Source organism: Nyctibius grandis, chromosome 16 (assembly GCF_013368605.1).
Source record: "Nyctibius grandis isolate bNycGra1 chromosome 16, bNycGra1.pri, whole genome shotgun sequence".
Lineage (NCBI taxonomy): Eukaryota > Metazoa > Chordata > Aves > Nyctibiiformes > Nyctibiidae > Nyctibius > Nyctibius grandis.
The window spans coordinates 1,177,415-1,185,945 of record NC_090673.1 but is presented as its reverse complement, the minus strand read 5'-3'; positions in this window follow the sequence as shown (position 1 = coordinate 1,185,945).

Below are 8,531 nucleotides of genomic sequence, written 5' to 3'. Positions count from 1 at the left end.
GTGCCAAGTGCTTCCGGGTCAGCTGCCGGCGCCCGCCGGGGCGGGGCCTCTGGCGGGGGCGGGGCCTCTGGCGGGGGCGGGGCCTCTGGCGGCCGCGGCCCCGCCCCTGCCTGCCTGCACCCGCGAAATGGCGTCGGCGGTGGAGGTGTCTCGCCGCGCAGGGGGGCTGTGCGGGGCTGTGCGGGACTGTGCGGGGCCGCCGGCCCGGGGTGTTCGGGCACCCTGCGGGGCGCACCTGGCTTTGGCTCCGCCCCGGTCCGTGTCTGCGGCTGCCCCTGGCGCTCGGGGGCTGTCGGGTGCCGGTGCAGCACAGCCCTGCGGTGGCTGGGGCGGAGCGGTGCGGGGCGGCGGGTGCGGCCCCGGGGGGTTCAACGCGCGTGGCTCAGCACCGGCCCGGCGGGCGGCCCCGGGCGGTGGCGCGATCCCCGCTGGAGGATGGGGCGGGCGGGTGGTCCCGGTGCGGGGCTGGAGGTGTCCGAGCGCGGGGGGCGGCAGAGCCCGCACGGTCCGACCCGCGTGCGTGGGGTCGCAGCGAGCGGCGGGTGCTGCCCGTCCCGTCCCGCCGCCTGCTCCCCGGCTGCCCGGGCGCTGCGGGGTCGCTGGGCAGGAGGGGACAGCGCTGCTCGGAGCGGGGAGGGACGCGGGCGGCCGGGACGCTCGGCCGGGCTCTACCCGTGCTCCCGCGTGGGAACGGGGCGTTGTTATCGCTCCCTTTGCCTTTGCTTTAAAAAAAAAATCCCAAACTTTTGTGTTTAGGTCTTACAAAGAACCTGTAGTTGCATAAGAGAATGCAAACCTACCTACAATTGCTGTGCTGTTATTGTAATGGTTATATGGTGAAATAAAAAAGATAACCGCCCCTTTTCGACATTAGGGAAGTCCTTCTGTACGCCAAGGAGGTCAGTAAAATAAATGTACAAGCTCTCCCTGAGGACACCTTGCAGGTGGTGAAGGCTGAGACACGCGCTGATGTTGCCCACAGTCGCTGTGCCGCTGAAGAGGGGGGAAAGGCGCCTGGTACTGAAATCTGGCAACAGGAGCAGATGTGGCTGTTCTAAGCGCCCTTTGGTGCCCGTTAACCATCCGACAGCCGCTGCTCTGTCCCACACAGGGGTGTGTTACTAAGCTGGTGGAGCTCCAGGGGTCACTTTTTCAGCATAGGCTGCATTGGACAGTGTCCTGTGTGGGGGTTCATCGCTGCTGGGTCCTGTAGGGCCCAAATGAGGCTTGGCTGCTCAGTTTGAGGTGGAGTGCGATATACTGAGGGCATTTGTTCCAACAGACCACAAAAGAATGTCTTTAAGATAAGCACGCAGAGAACCTGCACTCTGCACTCTCTTCTCCCCCTTCTTTCAGCCCTTGAGTAACTGAAATCCCATTTTCTTGTACACCAGTTGGGCTGGGAACCTGTCTGAGAGAAAGAATATCCTGCTGCCAGATGCTCTTTTTTTATTCTAACACAGTTGTTTTTCTCTTCACTTGATAAAGTTAAAATAAACAGTCTCTGGGGTGAATTACAGGCATCAAAATTGGGTTGGCATCCAAACTGCAGAGCAGTTGGTGGTTGGGAGTCTGGGGAAAAAGAAACAGCAGGTTTTAGCTAGAGGGGACAACAGCTTTATTTCCCTCTTGGTCCTTGACAACTAAGCAGATGTCCTACAATTATTGTTTTACCTTCTAGTAATATAGTGTCTTTCCTATCCTCCCAGGTACGTGACTGGCTCTTCCGCAGCTGTGCAGGTACATCTCTTCCCTAGTTCAAAGCCGTCTTAGTGCACCACTAGCTCCATCTATTGCCGGTTAATGGCTGGCTGAGATTCAGGTTTCTTCCTCTCAACTTCGTAGGATACCTATTTCCAGTCCCATTTCTGCAGGTACAACTGATGGTCTTAAGAATAAGATCTTTTGTGAACATCTTACATGGGCTTTTTCACACCCGATGTATTGTAAACTTTGCTGCTGGGTTGATCCCCTCCACTTAGACACAGATGTTTTGTTCATGTTTTCTACCGCCCTTCAGGGTCCTCCAGCCCAGGTGCTCTCAGGACCACCAAACCCTGACAACCGCCCTGCGTTCCCCTGAGCAGATGGAGGGGTAAGGGGTGGCATCACTGGCAATAACCACTGCCACTGGGTGCCCGCTGTGCTGGGCTGGAAGAGACATAATGGTGGTCCTGTTCTGAAGAGCATGTGAGTATACAAGTATTTAGAAGGAAGCACACTGGGGAGGAAAGGGTCAATTTGAATGAATTTTTAAGGTTCTGGGCCAATACATAAAGGAGTGTTTGCGTGACCTCCTGACAGCAAGGTCTGTTCAGCAGTTTCTGTTTAGCATGAGGCAGGTCATCCTTGCACTGTCTGAAATACCCTCTTTGAAATCTAGGGCTGCACAATTCTCGGAGCTTACCTTAGCCTGGTAGGATGAACTGTGCTGAAGCCTGAAGAGTGTAAACTTTTCTCTTTATTTTTTTAAATTAGCCCTGAAGTCTGTTTCAAGCCTTAACAAAGCTACAATCCAGGTTTATCATCCCACAAGACATCTGACGGGGAAGTTAAATAGCACTTCAGACATATTTTTTAAAACTTACTTGGGACACAAGGAATGTTAGTGTTTTTCTCAACAGGTGGGCATTCAAGCTGAGGCCTGTGTCTTTACAGTTTGTGTGTGTAAGTAATGTATAAACTCCCAGGTATTTTGGTGTCTGCATTTATACCCTGCCTGGTTTCCCAGTTTTGTATTCAGTGCTTTCTTTGTGCATGAGTGTCAAATGACATCTTAAATTCTTGGTCCTTATTTGAAGAGACATTGGGTAACTTGGAATGTTCAACAAAATCTTCAGTACCATTCTGCTCTGCGATGCTTGGACCTGCTCTTGCAGTAGGGAAGACAAACATGCTGTTTCTTCAGGGTAATGAGTGTAAATCATCAGTCAATTTTTTGCTCTCTAGAATAAGGGAGGTGCAAAAAGTGAAGTCTTAGCAGCTGAGGTTTTGATCCTGTAGAGACAGGACTGGTTTTATGTAATGGGTGGGAGTGATGGACAGAGGGTTTCCATCGTTCCAGCACTCTCTGGTGGAATAACTTGGCACCTGTTTGTTGCAGGTTTTCAAAGGACAGACAGGCAACCCTGGCAGCCACCATGCATGTCCCAACAGACAGACTCACTGGTTCCCAAACTGGCCAGCAGCTCCTGCAATGTCCCAAGGTGAACTTGTGTTAGGAGTGGAGCCAGGCAGAGAGACAATCACTGAAGTGGAGAATAAATGCACCATGTGTCTCTCCTGTTCAAAACCACTCTAATTTCAAACATCTTTCCTCAACAACGATCTGTTAACAAACTGCAGGCCAAGAATCTGTCAGAAGAATTTAAATACAATTCTGACAAGATCAGAGCTAGATAGACTAAAACTTTATGAACCTGTGGCTCAAACAAAGCTAATCAAGTATGTGCTTGCCCAGGTCTGGACAGAAGGTGATCTCTCAGGGATCTTCTTTGTTGTGCAACTGTAGCTTCCGACAGCAGAGATTTATTCAAGGTGTTTAAGCTCATTACAGGAAATAGAGAGTTCAGCTGAGTCCAAGAGGGTGTCTTCATTACTTTGAAAACTGAAAGAGGAGGTTGAAGCTGGGAGCAGACAAGCAGTGCAGCCAAGGGGATGATGCCCTGAAATGTGAACCAAGTTCCCAAGAGTTTCTGAAAGAACCGTTTTCTGAATGCGGAAAAGGAGCTGGCAGAGGTGTAAGCAATAGACTGTCTGCCTCCAGGGAAGGGGGACAAATGAAGAGCATGGGGGGCCCTTGGCTTGGTTTCAGTTCAATGCTGTAGGACGCTGGAAACTCCAGAACATCCAGTGCTGATCTTACACTACTTTCTAGCATTACGATACTGAAATCATTATGCTACTGTCTGTCACTTGTCGATACTGTTTAGGAGAAGTGCCTGAATTTCTGGTGTTCTGTTGACAATTGCAAAAGTCCTTCTGTTAGTAGAGTTGGAGTAAGTCTTCAGCTTTACTTAAGGTCTGGCAGAACAAGCTGCCAAAACTACGCGAGTTGGAAGAGGAGGAAGAGACTTTCAGGTATGAAGAGGTCTGTGTGCTGCTCTCTGAGATGCTGCTGTGTCATTAGAGGGGATGTGAAGCGGAGAGTCTCCGTCTGGACCGTGGATACGCGTTTGAACGTGACTGCAGAGGTATAGCCGTTATTAAGACAGGCTAAACTTCCAAAAATAGGTGTAGGTAACCTGTTAGTGTTCACATTTGCAGAACACAGTTGGAGGTGTTGCACAGTGTGGGAGAGAGCAGAAATAAGGGGAAACCTCCTTGCAGGTGCCTGTGCTGGTCTGACCGAAACACAGCTCCAAAGCCACGGAGGCACGCAGGGCTCAGCCAGGCGCAACACGCTTCCTCCTCCTCAGCATCTGTATTCCTGCAAGTTGATGTGGAACTGCTTATGCCGGTTGTTTGCAGACCCTCCCTCCTGTCTTGTGACTGACGTGGTTAAATCCAGTAAAGAGATGGTTTCTCTATTGCCAGGTTCCTGCAGCGAGCACTCGGGCCATCTGCTTCACGGTGTGTTGCGTTTCTGGTCGCGTGGTGCTGCCGGACTGGCTGGAGCTCTGGCGTTGCGCAACGGTCGCGTATGGAAAGCTTCACCCTTTAAAGTGAAAAATGGGAAAGACAGATGCAGTCTGGGTCTAATGTTCTTGTACGTACTCCTCTCGTCTCTCAAGAGCTCGCTTGCTGCTGCCTTTCCTCACTCTGAGCACCAGAGCCCCTCCTTTTACCTGATAAAGCAGGTGCAGGGTCACTGTCCCCCGAAGCGAGCTCCCTGCCTCGGGGCTCTCACTCAGGATCTCCAGAGGACATGAACCATCTCTCCATGATGTCTGTGAGTCTGAGCCCGTGCGTACCGACCAGCCCCATTGCTTCAGAACGCACCCCACAGGAATAAGTTTGCAAACTTTTTGCTAGCTGTGATTACAGGTTAAAGCAGATGCACAGTGGGCGTCTGGTTAAACCAGCAAACCCCCTTTGTTAGAAAACTATGGGAAAAGGGTGTCAGAGAGATTTAGAGTTTCAAAGAGGATCAGAACCAAATGCCCTGTCTTACTGGTAGGAGGATGGGAGATTTAGGAGTAGTTAGTAGCTTGAGAAAAAAAAACAAAGATGAATAATAAGGGCAGGTCCTATTTATTAAAAGTTTCTAGGCTACACAGATTTGTTATAAATGATGGCACTAAATAAGGCACCGTGCCCAAGCTCCCCTGAAAGGCCCTCTCATATCAGGAGCGGGTGCCCTACTGCACAGGCACACAATCGGGTCTGTTCCTCCAGACAATACACCTGTCACTGGGAAACATAAAGCTGGCAATTAGCAGGGGAGGCTCTGCGCTGCGCTTTCATCCCAGACAATAAGAAGAGCCTGGAAGAGTGAGATTAAGGCTGGCATGTCTGCGAGAGATTGTTGAAACAAACCTCACTGAGACTTTGGGGCATTTAAGAAACAAAAACAACACAATAAAACCCTGGTTAAATCTAACTCTACAAACAAGTCTAGAAATCAAAATAGCACTGGAATAGGATCATTGGCCTTAGAAATATAAGCCTGGGGTTGTGGAGGAAAGGCTTTCTTCTCAGCTGAGATGTCTTGTAGTTGTCAGCGGTGAATCACACGAAATAAGCACCAGGCTGGGCTCTGCACACCGGGGCTGCGGTGGGAGTTCTGCACTGCTGAGCCAGGACTAGAGCGAAGCACCAACATCTGAGGGATGGATCTTTTACCCAACTAACACAAGTTCTAAGCCCTGGGCAATACTCCGTGCTTGGCACTCTGAATGTTTAAAGGTCTCCCAGACTACTCGCCTTACAGGGGCCCTGAAAGCAACGCAGCAACACAAGTGGTCTTGGCTGCTCCCTGTGACCAGTGCTGGAGCTGGTCGGGAGGCAGCTGACCAGCGCAGCCGCTGCAGAGCGCGCTGTCAGAATAAACTAAATTGGTCAGCAAGTCTCAAACTTTTTTTCTGCTGGTGCAGGAGTTCTTTCAACTCGCAGGCATCAGGAAAGCCACAGAGGTAAATTGGGAAATTCTTCTCCTTGCTCTCAGTTCCCTCTCCCCAGGCGTATAACTTGTGACTGCCGTATGGCATGAAGCAGTGTCTGCTGTGGGTCTGCAGTGGTCGATCCCAAACTGAACTTTCAGCAGTGCAAAGGACACAAAACAGGGAGAAGAGGCACAGATGCCCACTGCAGAGCTCTTGCACAGCTTTCTGTTTGCAAGCAGCAGAGGTGGGACTGGTGTGCTGAAGGCAGGACACGTTGCTGCTCACGGGGGCACGGCGGGGTGAGGACTGCGGGGTGAATTGTGCATTTTGCTGTGCGAGGGGGAGAGCCAGTACAGACAGGCTTGAGACCTACATGCTTGGGTCACTGTGTCCCCTTGGGGAGGTATTGCTCTTCCTGCCTGTGAACTTGTGCCCTCACCCCTCAGCTTCCTGAGGGACATATCCCTGATGTACCAGACTCCTGATGCGAAGCTTGTAGCATCAGGAAGTTTGGTCAGCCCTGATGTGACAGACTTGAAAGGAGAGGGGGAGAGAAAATTGAAAGACAAGTAATGGGACTGGCAAACATGCAGGTGTCTGGCCATAAAAGCAAATCAGTGTAGACCTTTAGTGTGCAGAATAAGGACGCTTGTTTGGAAACCTGAAGGATTAGCTTGAACACGTGTCCTCTATGTCTCTCATCTGCAGAGCTGTGAGTGTGAAATTGCATCCATGATCCAAAGTCCGAAGAGCAAATTGTGCACTTGATGGCTGCTGCTGGCTAGCTGGGCCAGTCAGGGGTTGCTGTGTACCTGCAGACCAATCTTCTGGGTAATGTGTGCATGGAGGTTTGGTGGTGATGCTGTGACTTTGTCCAGAGGAGGTAGAAGAGTTGCCTAGATTTTTCCAAGCGCTGCTGCTTCTGACAGCTTGATCCATGTGAGAGCAGTAACGTGTATTAACAGCATGCTTGGAGTGACAGACATGGGATGTCCCGGACTGACGTCCCCCTGTCAGCTGGAACAGCAGGACGTTGTGCCATGACTGCATCACTGCGATGCAGTGTTAATTGCTTCCTGAATACTGATGGGTCTTCTTTTGGGAGAGCTGACCTGGAGGTCCTGCAGAAGCCAGCAGCCTTTCAGCCAGCTGGAGTTCACGGGACAGCGAGCTGGATCACACGCAGGAATCTCAGGGGTGTGGGGAGGAAAAGGAGAGGAGCTTTAGTGCTGTTCCAGGGATGTGCTAAATACACAGGTTGAGAACACATGCAGAAATCCATCAGTCCTGTCCCTGTTTCAGTGGCAGACTGTCCATTCTCAGCCTGAAGTCTGCCACAGACACTTATTTGTGGAAGTTACAAACCGCCCATTTGCAGTGCCCTTATGCTGGGGTGGATGGCATTTGGTGGAAGGTTTTGTTGGTGGAACTGGAAAGCAGAAGTGTTTTGGCTCCGTAGAAGCAGCTTGGAGTTTTAGTTTCTGCATGTGAGAGACATCTGGGCTGTGTCTGCGCTCCACGAGGAAGTGTCTGAATTAGAGGCAGCAGAAAGCTCAGGAACTTCCCTGTGCACTCAAACAGCCCAACTGCCCCTTTTCAAGGGCTCAGCATTAGCCCAGAGAGAAGCAGCAACTGCTTCACTCTTCTTTCTGAATAATAAGCAGTCGGACAGTCAAAGATGGTTCGTTAGGATGGAGACTCTGTGCTTTCAGTTCCTTGCAGAAGTGCCCCTTGCAGAAGCAGAGGAACATCCGCATGCAGATGAGGAGAGGTACCACGGAGGCTCTGAGCTGCGGAAGCAGCGCTGGTTATCGGTGTGAGGCATCAGCACCAAACAGCAGCTTGTGAAATTTTCAGATGTGTGAAAGTGTAAAATAATTGAGATACGGCAGGTGCGTGGCCATACTTTCACAACCCCCGTACTGGGGGCAGGGAGGTAAGTCTGCATCTCTTCTACCAGTGCCTCCCAAGTCAACACTTGGCAAGCCCTCTCTCTGCTCAGAACCAAGCCTAATTCAAAGTTTGGGTGACATTAAACTCCATGAGGAGGAGCTGGGTCAGAGAGAGGGTCAGTTTTGGGCAGTAAAAAGTGGGAAAAAACAAATGCTGGAGTAGAACAACATCTACAGCTGGGCTGGGGAAATGTTATCTCGAAGGGTAACTCGTGCAAGGGACAGGCTTGCAATGTGACCTAGTGATCTCTGACACACGCAGCGCTTTGTTCCATTTTTCGATGCATCTTGCTTAGACACATGGCTTTCTACTCCACTTGGCAAATGTTTGATTGATAAAGATTAACATGTTGCTAGCCCATGTGCTGGAAAGCTCTTCCAAGGGTTGTGTGAAAGATGTGCCTTGAGGGTGGCAGATCGGGGTTTACTCACTGGTAAGGAAAACACTTCTTAAAATGCACCTGAGCTGATTTTTTAAATTGACTGCACGTAAACGGAATTACAACCTATTTAAAAATAAGCTAACCCAGAGTGA